Here is a 13,728-nt window from a genome sequence, read left to right as displayed (position 1 = left end):
ACCCACAGGATCCTGCAAACCCAGGAGGGGCCAGATAGACCCAGAATCCCAAACCCACGGCAAGTGTTATACTCTCTCTCTCTCTTTCCCCAGGTCTCCAGGTCTCAGGTCCAGAAAAGAGAAATTCAAAACCGTGTGTTTCTACCCCATGCCTGAGGGGTAGACTGTAAATTTTCCACTTTCCCTGCAAATTATTATCTTCCTGGACATCAAGTCTACCCTACCTGTCCAAGGCAGAGGGAAGAGCCTCTGGGTGTGGAAATCTCTGTGCTTTAATCCACTGAGGCCTCCTCTTGATGGGGGGCGGAGGGGCTCAGGAAACCTTCTCCTTGCTCAACAGAGGCCTTATCTAACTGCAGAATCAAAAAATACTACTTTAAATACCAAATCCAGAATATTAACTTTTTCCCTTTGCAGGCCTCTGGTAACCCCTCTAAGAAGTTCAGAGGATGCCTCAGTCATCTAGGGAGAAGATGATGCATAGAGAAATGCAAAATTAAGTTAAAACAAGTTTCAAAACATCACCCTGTCCTGTAATATTCCCCCAGCTCTTCGGTTAAATTCTCCAGATCTTTCCCCAGTACCTGCTACCATCCTCAAGATTAGAAGAAGTGCTACAGGAAGTACAGGAGAAACAGAAGGCGCGGTGCCAGCCTCAAGGAAACTTCAATCTAATGGTAAGAAACCCTCTTGAATAGTTATAAAAGGTAAGAGCTGACTTGCCTGAACGAGGGGTAAAGTCAATAAAAGCTCTAACTGGCAGTTCAAAAGGCACTCTCCCGACCCCCGATTTCCCTTCCATTTCTGCTATTGTGAAGTTCTTTATGTTTTTAATCTCTCCACTGCTTGAAAGCAAAGCACTGAAGCAAAGAGAAAGCCAGCCACTGCTCGCGCATGTCTGCAGACAACCCTATTGTCGGGAAGAGAAATTCCCCAGAGTAGAAGCCGAGTGGCTAAGGACACCTACCCCCCACCCCGTATCAGGACTGCATATGCAATTTGTGCCTATAATTATTTTGATGACTTCACGGGTCACATAAGGCTTTACCAAGCAAACAGCCACTAATTAAATATTATGCAAAATGTCTCCTTCCCATGCAGTCTTCTATATGCGACATAGAGTCCAAGGAAAGAAAAGTCTTACATCGAGGATTTTGACCTGTCTGCTTTAATTTCAGCAAGACCCCTTCAGAGAATGGTAAAGGTTGATTTTTTTTTTAAAGTCAACTTTGGTAGACCGAAGACTTAAAAGGACAGAACCAAATGTTTCCAGGAGTTACCTAGGCTCATGTGTGTGTGTGTGTGTGTGTGTGTTTGTGTGTGTGTTTTCCTTCGTGCCTTGTTTAGGATTAGCCACAACACGTAATAAGCCAAAGAGAGCATGAAAAGTCACATTTGGAAGCCAAAATATCTTTACTGGATTTTCCACAGTAGTTTTGAGGATCACTTAGATTTCCACCAAAAGGAAAACAACAACACCACGAGAAGAACAGGAGACATGCTGACAGGGTCCCAAGGACAGATGACAGGAAGAAGGGAAGGTCACTGATCAGGGACTTCCAAAGAAGGTTTTCTATCCCCAAACTCTGGTCTTCACAGGCTTCCCTGGTTTTCTTTATCCTTTTGCTCAATGACCTTCTCCAGCAAACAGATCTCGCAATGGTCTCAATGTCCGGGTCCCTACCCCACAGTGTCATGCTATTAGGAAGTGGGACATTTGGGAGGTGATTAGAATTGGAGGAGGGTGGGGTCCTCCTGAGTGGAGTCAGTGCCCTTGGAGGAGGTCATCCTCTACACACTGTTCTAGCGATTCTGCACTCATGGGATAGCCTTTGATCACCTCCTTTTGTTTCCTTTGAAAAATCAAAGACTGACTTATCCATGGAGCTCCCATCTGCAGTAAGGGGACCTTTTTCTTTCAAAGAATTTTGACTTTGTCAAGCGCCTCCTGTCCCGGTGTCTCCTCCATCACGTGGTTAGGATCCCTGTAAACCCATCCGCGATCTTTTCCCATCACCAGGCATCTCTCCCAACGCTGCTCATACTTGCTTTTCCATTCCAAGTTCGCCCTTTGCAGGACTTTCCCCAGAGCATCTAGGGCCTCTGGCTATTCAGAAGCACCTCCTTGCACAGGGGCCACCGGGCCGAGCTAGACCCCGGCCTCAGGGCGCCCAGCGAAATGTCCCCTACACAAACAATTTCCACTCCTACGAAATCAAGCTCCATCAGCTTCATTTCCAGTGGGAGGCTGGTTTGCAACCCGATTTTGTCTCAGGGGCCACAGGAGCCCATTTATTAGGGCTGTCTTTCAGGAATGGGTCAACTTTGAGGCATAAAAACTATTTGCTCAGGAAAAACAAACAAACAAACAAACAAACAAAAATATTTGCTCAGGGCAGACCCTTTAAATGAGAAAGTTCTAAACTGCTCCAAATAGTCCTCCTAAGTCCTGTGCCTAGAATATCAACAAAGCGTCTCAAGGTCTTCTCTTTAAGGTCCACGGAGGCGCTGGCCCTTGCTGAGAAGGGGGGACACCGGCTCACTGCCCAGACTGCTCCCAGGAATTCAGGAGCCAGAAAAATTCACTTCCCACCTCCCTGGCTGCTCTTCTAGCCTCCACTGCTATTTTGGCTTTAAATATATCCTCGGGAGATTCCAGTTTGCATCCAAAATTGCAAAGACCGATGAAGAATAGATTTGGTCCCCAGGAGAGAAGCAGGTGAATTGAAGAGGGGGTGTATATAAAAGGCATACATAGTCATCTCATTTCTCTTGAGCTCAGCTTTTATGGCTTCATTTAAGAATTTTGTGATTTGCCAGAAAATCAGGCAACTCTTCATAAATTAGAGAATGCATGCTACAGACAAAAGAACATAAATGTTGGTTGTTGGTGTTTTTTCATAATGTTTTTGCTTTTGTTCCCCCTCTACTTTGCAAATTGTTAATATTTGACTCTCTTGGTTCAAGTTCATCTAATATCTTTGTGTCAGATGTCTTAATTTCTTGCCAAGTAATGGAGGGTAATGCGCTAGCAGAACAGGTGACTGTCTAATGCAAAGTGCAGCTGAATTTTACTTGAAATATATTTTACTCGAATTATAATTCAAGTAAGATAAATTCTTCACCATCCCCACATCCTTTTCACATGACCTGCTGTCCGCAGTTCTCTGCGAAGATCCTCAGGTTTCAAGGAACCTCAGGAGGTCATGAAAACAGATTGCTGGGTCCATCCCCAGAGCTGCTGGCTCAGGAGGTCTGGGTTGGGATCTGAGAATTTGCATCTCCAACTTAGGTTCCTAAGTGATGCTGATGTTCTTGTAACAGTAAATATGAATTTGAAATTTTTTTTTTAAATTAATTCTCGAGGTACCTGGGTGGCTCAGTCAGTTGAGCATCTGCCTTTGGCTCAGGTCATGATCCCAGGGTGCTGGGATGAAGCCCCACATTGGGTTCCCTGCTGGGTTGGAAGCCTGCTTCTCTCTCTCCCTCTGGGACTTGTGGTCACTTGCTCTCTGTCTCTCTCTTTCTCTGTCGAATGAACAAATATAATCTTTAAAAAAAATTAATTTGGGGTGCCCGGGTGGCTCAGTCAGTTAAGCGTCTGCCTTTGGCTCAGGTCATGATTTTAGGGTCCTGGGATCGAGCCCCGCATCAGGCTCCCTGCTCGGTGGGAAGCCTGTTTCTCCCTCTCCCACTCCCCCTACTTGTGTTCCCTCTCTCACTGTGTCTCTTTCTGTCAAATAAATAAATACAATCTTTAAAAAAAAATTAATTCTCCTTGAGGGGAGGAAAATGGAAAAAGACCTTCCCCCACTCCCTTGTTCTTCCCTTGTTCTGTCCCTGTTTCTTGCCAATTTTACAACCCAGAAATGTTTCCTCATGGACCAAGGAGTCATTTCTTTGAAACGTAATCATCAAGAAAGATAGGGCCCCATCTCACGTTCGTGGAAGGGTAAGAGCCTAACTTTATGGATCCATATTACAAATCCACCTTCTGTCATAAAGATATTAGAAATTTATTTTTCCTTTGAATAAAGGCACCTAGCAAACACAAATCATCATCCCAATTATCAGGTGGATTTGGGATGAACTATGTGTGGCAAAAAGTGCTGTCACATCCTCTTACTTGAAGACGAGTTATCATTTCTCTTGAGAACATGTACGTAATGGGTTGTATCTGCTTGGCTATATTAAAGGGTGAGTTCTCAGGGCACATGGGTGGCTCAGTCAGTTAAGCGGCTGCCTCCCACTCAGGTCATGATCCCAGCGTCCTGAGATCGAGTCCCGCGTTGCTGCTTCTCCCTCTCTCCTTGCCCCTCCCCCCACTTGTGTTTCTCTCACACACTCTGCTCTCTCTCTCGCAAATAAATTTAAAAATTTGAAAGTGTGAGTTTTCTTTCTGTCTTTGTAATTTCTTAGCAGATTGCCTGTGATGCACATCACATTCTAGTTTAATACTTAATTTAAAAAAACTGTTTTCTCTTTTATCTTTGTGGAGATGTTACTGGATTGCCAGGAGGCTTTGTTTTTCTTTCTTCCTTTATTTTTTTTTTTAATGTTCCAAACTCTCTGTTTTGAATACTTACCATGTTTTTGCTTTTTAAAATATTTTAATATTATACCATGGAATCAATGTAAAAATTAAACACAACTGAATGCTATTTAGTTGTTCTGGATTAAACAAATAGGGATTAAATCAGGAAGAATGGGTAATTCTGGAATATTCTGATCCTCTTCAACACAACTGATTATTATAGACCTTGGTTTCTCCATCAGAACAAGGAGGATTATGCAACGTATGTTAATCAATTACAGGATTCAGAAGATGTTTAAACATCTTCTCAGTATGTTCCAAAGTACAGTAAACATTTGGCTTAATCACACACCAACTATAGATAGGCCTTCCTATCTGTAAAGCTTTTTTTCTTTCAAAAATAAAATAAAATAAAATATAATAATAAAATAAATAAAAAGACCATAGATTTGGAAGCAAAGAGACTTGGTTTTAAAATCAGGATAAGCCATTAACAGTGGGTGTTTGGTCAGGTTATTTAACCTCGCTGCAGAGGTTCCTCAGGTGAAAGTGAGTTAAAATCAGAGAAGCTACTACCGTCAGGAAAGAGTAGCATCTCGTACTCTTTTTTTTTTTTTCAATATTTTATTTGTTTATTTGACAGCTAGAGAGAGAGCACAAGTAAGCAGAGTGGCAGGGAGAGGGGCAGAGAGAGAAGCAGGCTCTCTGCTGAGAGCCTGACGCGGGGCTCGATCCCAGGACCCCAGAATCATGACCCGAGCCGAAGGCAGCCTCTCAACCAACTGAGCCACCCGGGCGCCCCAGCATCTCGTACTCTTAACATAACTTCCCCCATCCAGCTCTGTCATTCAAAGGGATCAGCGTTCTTGGCTGCGCAGTCGCCAGCGTCTCCGTTCATGACCTCCGTAATTTGTCCTCTTAAAGCAACAAAACAGAAGTTGCCAAAGTGCCCTCACAAATGATCGTACAACCAAAAGCCAATAAAACTCATCCTGGCTTCCACATAAGAAACAGACCTTCTGGTTTGTCCCTTTAAGAAATGAGAATTCTGGGGCGCCAGGTGGCTCCGTCGGTTAAGCTGATGCCTTCTGCTCCGGTCAGGATTCTGGGATCCCTGGACTGAGCCCCGCATGGGTCAGGGCTGCTTCTCCCTCTCGTTCTTCCACTCCTCCCTGCTTACGTTCTCTCCCTCAAATAAACAAATTAATCTTGAAAAAAGAAGAACAAGAAGAAGAAGAAGAGAGAAATCAGAATTCTGGATCCACCACACAGCCAAAAATAAAAACTCAACAGCAGCGCGCTCCTATCAGAGAGGCTTACTGCTTTCACCCAATTCATCATTCTGTGGGACAAATCAGCATCACGATAGCACGTTTCAAATTAATTAAAAGACATTTCTTTCCATCCAAGGTATAATCAAGGCAATTTACTTCCAAACATAATCAAGAAATTATGTAAAGGAAGATTAACCATATGAGGAATTTTTTCATGTATGAAGTTAATTGATTTTCATATTTTTTTTAATGTTTCCAATAAGGATTCCGAAAGACTGGGTTTTCTAAAATGTCTCAACTCAGCGGAGTTTTGAAATACTTCTCCAAAGGAGATCACACTTTTTGCCAAAAAGTGCTCCCAGGCTGTGGAGGACACTGGGGCACTTAGTGCATTTGTCACGGACCTGCTGCTACATTCAGGGTTCCTGGAACTCTTGGTCAGTATTCCTTCTGAACATGCCGAAAGGGGCAGGAAGAACAATGAAAACATATCCTCTCAGGAAAGCTTGGAGCAATGCATCTGTACCATCCAGGTGGAGGCGAGACCCTTAGCAGCTCTTAGAATGGGAGAAGAACCAGGGATGAAAGAGGCTAGCCGTGTTTGCTCATCTCTGATTTTCGGGGGCAGAAAAACAAAACTGTTCACCTGCAATTATCAGGAGGACTGGTACCCTCTGCCAAGAGCCAAATAAGAGCTTTATTTAGACAGCAGACACAACTGTCATGACAATGGGGATTTGAAAAGGTTTCCCTGGTCCCAAATCTCTAGCTAGCATTTCCATAACCCCTTAAATTTACTTCTGAGTCACTCTAGGGAAGCCCTCTCTGACCCAAATATTGTGGGAGGGCAACATTACAGGACCATGAACAGTCTTCATGCATGTTTGCCCGGTATCCTGACAATTAAGGATCCCTTTTATTATAGCTTCTACACACGTCTGTGGAGTCCATGTACTGAAGGAGCTTGCCAATCAAACTAATAGCATTTATTAACAATTCTCTGTTCCCTATGTTTTTTAACGAATACAGGACAAAGAAAATGGCAGTGTAAGCTATGGTCAGCACAGAGCTACCAACATCACTACAGTGATTTGATGTAATCCCAACCAAAATCCAGAAAGAGCAGTTTAGAGACAAAATTCTTGAGCCAGAGCACCTGGACTAGAATCCCAGTTCTGTCACTTGCCAACTGTGTGACTTTGGGATAGTTACACAACCTCCCTGTGCCTCAATTTTCTCATCTGTAAGCTGCTAGTAATAATAGTACCAACCAATAGGGTTGTTAGACTAAATGTGTTAATATGAAGAACTTATAACACTGAAACATAGTAAATGCTAATTTATGGTAGCTCTAAATTTTTTTTAAACAAACTTATTTCTCAAAATATCTCCAGGAAATGCTCCTAGAAACTTATGTTCCTGGATATTTGGATCTCGTGAATGACTTTACATAGAGGCCTTTTAAAAATTCACCTTGGGGTACCTGGATGGCACAGTCGGTTAGGTGTCAGACTCTTGATGTCAGCTCAGGGTTGTGACCTCCGTGTCCTGAGATTAAGGTTGTGAGATCAAGGCTGTGAGATCAAGTCCTGTGACAGGCTCAGCACTTAGCATGGACTCTGCTTGAGTTCTATCTCCTTCTTCCTCGGCGCCCCCTGCTCGAGCATGTGGACTTGTTCTCTCTCTCAAATAAACAAATAAATCTTTTAAACACTTTAAAAAAATAAGTAATTCATCTTGTTTTCACATGACTCTCACCAGTGTAATTAATCATACCATTAACACCATCTCTCTGCCCCAGGTGAGATGAAAACAAATACAAGTTATCTGCAGCAGACTGTTTCAGTGACACTGATCTAGATCTTTTAAAATGACTATTTCTTCATTCAATAATGTTCCCCCCATTTTATTTGGAAACTCAAGATACGACCTTTTGTCTGATAGAAGACATGCAGTTGGAAGAGAGAGCAGTAATAGAAGAGCAGGAAAAGTCCATTGGTTCCATCAGATTTCTGGGGGAAATAGGTCAAAATGTCCTAACTGCTAAACTATGTTACTATGCCCAGAGAAAATGAAGTATCCAGTAATCTTGGCATAAAGAAAGATCTCTGAAATTGACAGTGGCCTGATCTTTCTAAGTGCTGATATGGATAAGTATCCAGAAGATGAGACAGCTGGGTTGTGCAATCCCCATGCCAGCCAAGCTTAGGGCCACAAGCACTTGGAAACAGACTTTGTAGACAGATACCCCCTGCTTCCATCAGTTTCCAATACTGGCTCTGTGACCTTTTCTTTTTTTTTTTCCCCTGGCTCTTTATTCTTAAGAAGCCACTCTGTGGCATGATTTCCTCATTTTTAAATTAGAGAAAATACCTGCACCTACTTTATAGGATTTTATAAGGATTAAATGACTTAATTATGTAAAGCTCCTAGAACAGTGCCTGACACAGACTGTGTTACCTAAGTCTAAACTATTATATTTATTAAAAAAAAATACAAATTCCTAGGTTTCACCCCAGTTCTAGTGAATCTGAATCTGCCATTCTCCCCTGAGTGATTCTGATGTGGAACAGCTTTGGGAACTACTGATTGGTGACTTTATTATTATTTTAAATGAAAATATCATTTGGTTATTTCATTTAAAATATCTCCAAATGGGGGATGCCTGGGTTGCTTAGTCCATTAAGTGGTTGCCTTTGGCTAATGCCATGATCTCAGGGTCCTGGAAGTGAGCCCCACATCAGGTTCCCTGCAGGGAGCCTGCTTCTTCCTCTCCCATTCCCCCTGCTTGTGCTCACTTTCTCTCTCTCTCTCTTTCTGTCAAATAAATAGATTTTTAAAATCTTTTAAAAAATAAAATATCTCTAAACAGGTCAAAAGTTACAAACTTCCAGTTGTAAGATAAGTAAGTCATGGGAATGTAACGTACAGCATAGTTACTATAGCAAATAATACTGTGTTGCCTATTTGAAATTTGCTGAGACAGTAGATCTTAAAAGTTCTTGTCCCAAGAAAAACATTGTAACTCTGTATGGTGATGGATATTAACTAGACTTACTGAGGTGGTCATTTCACAACATATACAAATATCAAATCATCACTTTATATACCTGAAACTAATGATATATGTCCATTTTACCTCAATTAAAAACATTTAAAGAAACAAGCCATTTAACAGGAAGAAGGAAAAAAAAAATCTCCCAATGGCCCAGAAACAGAAATATGAGACAGTTTGATGGATCTAGACCTGCAGTTCTAAACTGAGATCAACTTTGCCCACCCCACCTCGCCCAGCCAGGGCACTCCTGTCAGTTTTCAGAGAATGGTGCCTGTCGTAATTGGAAGGGGAGCGCTCCTGGCACCTAGTGGATAAAAGCCAGAGATGCTGCTAAACATCTGACATACAATGCATCAGACAGCCCCAAAATGTCAATAGAGCTAAGATTTGGAGAAACCCTGATTTGAACCAATGCTTCTCAAATGTTTCTGTAACATACAAATTACCTGGAGATCTCATTAAAGTATATATTTTGACTCTAGAGATTTAGGGCGAGGCCTGAGAGTCTGCTTTCCTAACAAGCATCACTGGAGAGCCTGTTAGGGTTATCTCAAGTCCCACCCCAGATCTGTTAGCTCAGCATCCATATTGTCACAGTTTCTCTAGAGGACTTGCATGCACAAGAGAGTTCGAGAAACATTGCTCAAAAAAATCTAATCAGATTCATACTCATCCACCAAAGAGAAAGCTATTTTTCAGACATTGACAAAGAGTAAGATTGAACCTTATTCTCCAGGCGATTTTTCTTTCATTTAAAAATGATGTAGAACTGTACTCTCCGGCTGCTTGAAGCTCGGCCGCCATCATGAACAACACAGTAACTATCCGGACCAGGAAGTTCATGACCAACCGACTACTTCAGCGCAAACAAATGGTTATTGATGTCCTTCATCCTGGAAAGGCAACAGTACCTAAGACAGAAATTCAGGAAAAACTAGCCAAAATGTACAAGACCACACCAGATGTCATATTTGTATTTGGATTCAGAACCCATTTTGGTGGTGGCAAGACAACTGGCTTTGGCATGATTTATGATTCCTTGGATTATGCAAAGAAAAATGAACCCAAACATAGACTTGCAAGACATGGTCTGTATGAGAAGAAAAAGACCTCAAGAAAACAGCGAAAAGAACGCAAGAACAGAATGAAGAAAGTCAGGGGGACTGCGAAAGCCAATGTTGGTGCTGGCAAAAAGTGAGCTGGAGATTGAACAACAGAAGGAGTAAAGATGCTGCAGTGGCTTTATCTTTGGTGATTGTGCAGATTTTTCATGAGAGGATTAATAAACTAAGAATGTTAATGTGAAAAAAAAAATGATGTAGAACTGTGGGCATCTCAAGAGATGAGTCCCTGTGTTGGGACATTCAGAGTAGGGCTTAGTCAAAGCTCCCCTCCACCCCAGATTGTAGGGGCATCCTGGAAAACTGAAGGAGAGAGAGGCAAGGGGGAAAGGAAAGAAGGGAGGAAGGAGAAAATAAAAGAAAGAAGGAGAGAGAAGTAGGAAAAGAAAAAGAGAAAAAAAGGAAAGGTAGGGATAGAGGGAGGAAGAAAGAAAGGAGGAAGGAAAAGAAAATGAGACCTCAGGGTTTGGGAGATGCGCCACACAAGATTAAACAGAAAAAAGTTTTCTTTACTGCAGGACTTCTCAGAGCCTTTAATGTTCTAATGTATGATTTGACATTCCAATGAATGTGTTTTAAACGTTTGATCATAGAAGCTTTTCACTGTAGAGTACGTCAAGTACTTGAGGAACTCACCTTTGGACATGCTGGTCTAAGTAAACCATTCGACTCCTTACCTGAGCATGGAAAGGACTGCCATGTCCTCTTCCTGGACCACTCAACTCCTAGGTACTTTGTACCCCTTAGAAATCAGAAGAGACACTAATAATAAAAATAACAGCCACCATTTTTATCGAGCACCTACAAGACACCGTGATAGAGACTGATACGCATTTTTTTCTCGTCATCACAGCAACCCTGCAAGGCAGGAATTAATCAGTTTACACCAGAGAAAAATAAGGCATGGAGACACTGAGAAAATTGCTCAGATCCACGCATGTTAGTGAAGCTAATCCAGCTCCATTTGATGGAACATTATGCTCCATGGCACAGAGGTAAAAACCAAGAGCCCCCTACCAGACTCAAATCCCGGCTATAGACACCTGGTCTCCTTGAAGCCCCAAATTCTCCTCTGCTAACAAATGGCCTGGCCTCTGTCCGGATTTTTAACCCACATCTCCCTCAACCTACCGCCTGGGAGCTCAGGCTCGCTCTCAGATTTCCCAGGAGGATTATGTCAGCACATCCGGCCCGAGAGGATGCCCACCCAGCAGAAGAAGGTATTGGCAGATGAACAGCTCCCATCGGGGTGTCCCCTCACCTGACTCAGTACCGAGTAAACGCTGGAGATTTGGCATCTGTTGTCACAGTGGAAAAACAGGCGGTCCTCCCACTGGACTTGACTGGGCAGCTTATCTTGTCACCTGATCCTCTGCGTTCATTACCCCTCCCCCCATCAGAAGCAACATCTGTACAACATCCCACTACTGAGTAATTATTCTGTACCAGGCACCCTGCTAAGTGCTTCCAAGTACCTCTTACAAGCCTAACAGCACCATGAAGTAGTATTACCCCCATTCGAAGAACAGTTAAGTAAGCGCCAAAAGGGTACATTATTCACACAATCCCCTAATACGTGCCGAAGTTAAACTCTGCTCCTCCTGATCCCACAACTCCTCCTCTTGCCCCATTAAGTCCTGAAGACCCTTGATCAAACAGTGAAATGCTCGGAGAACGCTACTGGAAGTGGATTAAAGAGGAGGCAAGGAAAAATCAGGCGTGTTGCTTGCTTTGCTCGTCAAAGGCACCTCATGAAGTTTTCTTGGCAAATATTTCCAATGACAGATGTGCAAACCGAGGAAGGCTGCTGTAACACACAATTGTATTTTTCCAGCCAAACTTACCACGAAGTGGGACTTTGGTTTATGTCAAAACAAGAGGCTAAACGTGGGTGCACAAACTCCAATTTCACAGAGATGTGGATTTGTAAAGAAAGTTCATCAAATCACAACACTGGAAAATGGGGACTGTGGAAAGCCACGCACAGAGCCTCAGCCCAGTTTGGGGTGAAAAAGATCATCGAGGGTCCTTTATCCTGGGCTTCGAGACCCTACAGGCCTTTTTCCTCTCAAAAGATGTCCTTAGGATATCAGTTACTTCATCTGTAAAATGAGAGAATGGAACTAAACAGTCTCCAAGTGCCTTCCAATTCCAACTTTTATGTCTCTCTGAAATGGCAAAAACAGTTTTAAATGGCCCACGGGGAGCAGCTTATAGAACATTTCTTGGAAGAGATGTAGATAGAATCGGTCCTCTCCACACATGGGTCTTCCATGATCTGTTCAAGCTCAGCTTCCTGCTTCCCTGTAGTGTGGACTCCTGGAATTCCCAGTCATTTCTTGCTTCTGCCCTTTTTTGGGACCCACAAGTGTTACACACAAAACAGGAGCCCTGGACTCCCCATAACCCGCTTGTGATGGGGGATAAGCCGAAGGGGGAAAGAGCAAGAGCCAGCTCGATTTCCCTGCAACGTCTTCCACCTGCCACGTCATGTCATGTTGCTCCCTGTACTTCCGCACCTGGAAGCACAATGACATTGTCTATTGGCCTTGATTAGTGCTTCTTAAACTATCTGGGGGGGAGGGGGACAGTTTTGTTTGTCCGTTTGATTTCCTATCCATCTCAGATAGAGAGTTTATAAAATAGAATAACAGTGAATTACTGGCGGGGGCGGGGTGGGGAATGAAGTGCTGCCTGGGTGTCACAGCAATTTCAAATTGCCATCAAAGTTTCTAAATGTTGACTCTTCATTTCCCAATTTGTCTCGCCGCAGACTTCCAGCAAACCGCTCAGAACAAACAGTTCACAGAACCACACAGGACGGTAGCCCACACAGAGCGGTACTGCCCTAAATCCCTTTTCAATTCAATTCCAGACATTTATTAGGCCATTCCGATGTCTGTGCTAGGTGCTGTGGGCACCAATGATATTTAGATGACTGGCTTAAAACCTCTTTCAGATGCTGAGATGAATCCGAATGAGGCTGGGCCCATTCAAAGTGAGAGTGTTATTAAATAATCCATAGGTTTTAACTCGAAAAGAAGGAAGATTGCATGTGGCTTGAGAAATATCACATCCAAGTCAGACGATGATGTTTAGGAGAGAACAAAACCTCCTATAATATCGTGCAATGCTGTGTTTGGAAGTTCTAGAAAAATCCCAAACTGCTATCAACATGTTTCTCTTTATCCTGGCTTTAACCCTGGGCGGTTAAAAGAGAAACCTGTACAGTAAAAATTTAAGATTTGGCCTCGGGCCCTCTCATCCACTCTCCCTGCCTATAGCTAAGCCCTCATGGAGTCCCGATCCACTCTGCCTCCAGAGCAGGTCCTGAATCCTGCCACCCGCCACCATCACCTCCCACCCGGGTTACTGCAATGCCAGCCACTCGGCTGGTTCCCGTGCTTCTTCTCCCAAACCCAGGACAACCCCATCAGGCAAAATGGAGCTCTTAAGCTAGAAATCACCTCAAAGGTTTAACAAGCAACCCAGTGGCTTCCCATAGCACTGAGATGGAAATCCAAGCCTCCACCATTACCCACAGTCTCTGAATCCCCCTGACCTGTCCGATCTCACCTCCAACAACCTCTGCGTCCCCTCTTTCCACCCCAGCCACATGGGCTTTCCTCCTGCTCCATTGACCACAGAGTCTGTTCCCCCTTGAGGGTTTTAGCCTGAAGCCTGGGTCAACCAGGAAGACGCTTTCTCCAGGTCCCTGCAAACTGGCTCCATCCTACTGTT

The 13,728-nt window shown here is 43.3% G+C and overlaps 1 pseudogene across 1 annotated transcript; it reads left to right on the top strand.

Annotated features, from left to right (window-relative positions):
- Positions 1 to 9,631: 9,631 nt before the first annotated feature.
- Positions 9,632 to 10,180, top strand: LOC309873419 (small ribosomal subunit protein eS24 pseudogene; annotated as a pseudogene). The gene has a single exon. The product of its transcript is annotated as a small ribosomal subunit protein eS24 pseudogene (transcript).
- The last annotated feature ends 3,548 nt before the right edge of the window (positions 10,181 to 13,728 follow it).

Source organism: Mustela nivalis (assembly GCF_964662115.1).
Source record: "Mustela nivalis genome assembly, chromosome: 9".
NCBI lineage: Eukaryota > Metazoa > Chordata > Mammalia > Carnivora > Mustelidae > Mustela > Mustela nivalis.
Note: the sequence above shows the minus strand (reverse complement) of the source record. Positions and strands in the feature narration are given on the sequence as shown.